The sequence below is a fragment of the Schistocerca piceifrons genome, chromosome X (assembly GCF_021461385.2).
Source record: "Schistocerca piceifrons isolate TAMUIC-IGC-003096 chromosome X, iqSchPice1.1, whole genome shotgun sequence".
NCBI classification, from domain to species: domain Eukaryota; kingdom Metazoa; phylum Arthropoda; class Insecta; order Orthoptera; family Acrididae; genus Schistocerca; species Schistocerca piceifrons.
In genome coordinates this window covers 814,248,437-814,250,694 of record NC_060149.1, presented here as the reverse complement: position 1 = coordinate 814,250,694, position 2,258 = coordinate 814,248,437, and positions in this window count along the sequence as shown.

The following is a 2,258-nucleotide window of genomic DNA, read 5'->3' as shown; positions in this document are numbered from 1 at the left end:
CGTATTTATTCATAAAATAATTCGTATGAAGGTCTTTATCTTCATTTCTGTCTGAATGAATGAAAAAATAACAATTTCGTGCCACACTGAAGCTGCGTAGTTTTTCTTCCAGGAAGTTGTACCAGTACTATTAAAAATCGCGTAATAGAGGCTTCATTTCCGCTTTGTAACCACACTTCCGATTCTGACACACTATTTAGAATATGAATCAGATGATACTCAATCCTCTAAGATACAAAACACGAGAAATTTTATATCCTTTGTCTATTAGTGTCTAGCATAATTTTGATAAAGGTGCCATTACAGATGGAGCTCTTTTGTTTATAGCTTAATCGGTTCTGGCGAGAAATCAGCCATCGCCATGATTAAGTAGCCTTTCCCGCGTCCCCCATCATTCTCATAGTGATTTAAGGGCTCTAAGGAAACCCTAAATCATGACGGCGCAGTAGACCGAAGCAACAGTCAATTTTTCTATGTGACGCATTGTTCCCGTCGTACCATTATATTAACGAACCCGTAGCCAGATTTTTAACAGTGAGACAGTAGGTCGCGGATATGAGTCGACAATGAGCGCTAGATCTGTCAGCGTAAATTTAGCTGCAGTGGACAGTACACTAGAAAACGTATGGCGCTTTTCTTACACACGTGTAGCGAATTATAAAAGATCGTACATCGGTGGTTTTAGCCACCGTAAATTTCGTTCAGTTCTTCAAAAATTATTCTACGAAATAAATCTTCCAGACCAATTTCATGAATTAAATTCATCATACTGTGGTTGATTTTATAGCAATCATGTCATTTAAGTTTACTCAACATGATCTCCAACTTTTCGATTTTCGATGGATTTGATCGCCTTCGATCCATGTGATAAATTTTCATGTGCGAAGTATGTTACGTTTATCCGTCACTCTTGAAAAAGAACACTCATTGATAATCCAAACAGAAAGCTTTTCTGAACCCATATAGTTTCTCCTGTGATTGAATCCCGGGTGCAGTTTCTTAGGAAGACTGGGCCTCCTCGTGTGTTAATTGGGATTAGCCTTGGTGAGTACCTATGCGTAAGAATAAAATGAATCTAAGTGAATTCTTTAAAACGTAATGAATATATGGAACTATTTTTAGGCTTTATAGCTTTATCACCACATTTTGTCCTCTCTAGCATTATTACTTTTGTGTAATTATGCTGGTAGTAAATGTTTCACCAGTGCATCGTTTCTGATGAATATTCTTTGTTGACACATTCGTGGCGCTGTTAGTTTCGTAATACACCAAAGAACTAATGGATGATGCTGTTAGCTTCTTAGCTCAGTGACAGCAGTATTTTCAGAAGTCTCTAAGTCTATGTCAGTGACAGAATTAAGCGCCGCAGTCGTATCTTTACAAATACAAAAAACGAATTTACTTGTCTACGCTATACAGATTTACTGATTCTGCTTTTTGTATTAAAAATTTAACGACGTTGCTTTGCTTTTTCGATAGTTTTTATTTATATCCTTTGCTAGGAAAAACTGATTTATTAAATTTGGTTTGTCACCGAGATAAACCGGCAGCAAAAGATAGACAAAACTATCAGAGCGGCTAAACGTTTTACAACAAATCCCGGTTCTTTATCTCTAATAGTTTTCAAGTGGTTCTTTTTTGAAATGGTAGCGGAACTTTGTGGCTATTCTATATTTTTTGATGCGACTGGCAAATCATCCATGTTCATTGCACGTTATCGTGTGACTACAATCATTACATAATGTTCAAAACGTTATTTACCTTAGGCGTTTGCTTTACCATTTGACAAGCGGCTTTGTGGGGGCCACACACGTACCTAGTTCTCGTTCTTTCTGCCGCTCCTGTGACGCAACACGCTATCTTAAAAGCTCACGTTTGTAATGACCGTGACCGATTCTCTGTTAGCAAGTGGCTCAAGATAAAGCAGTAAAATTACCGCATTGCACGAGTTTTCTTTTCCGTTGTTTCTGCCAAGGCTAAGTGACATTGACAAATGCCATAAGGCTTGTAGTGTCCAAACGCAGATTGGATACCTCAGTTGGAAGGTAAGGATTACTTGCTTGATATGTGGCGTTTACGTATTTTTATTCAAAGATTTCATCTCGTCTTTTGGATCTGTAACTCTTGTCTTTCCGTGTTTGCAGTTAGATTATAGGTTATAGGTTCCGCCTTTATGCAAGAACGTCTTTTTTTTTCTTTTTATACAAACATTTTTCGGCACTGCTGTACCATCTTCAGTGTTTTTTTTATTGAAAACT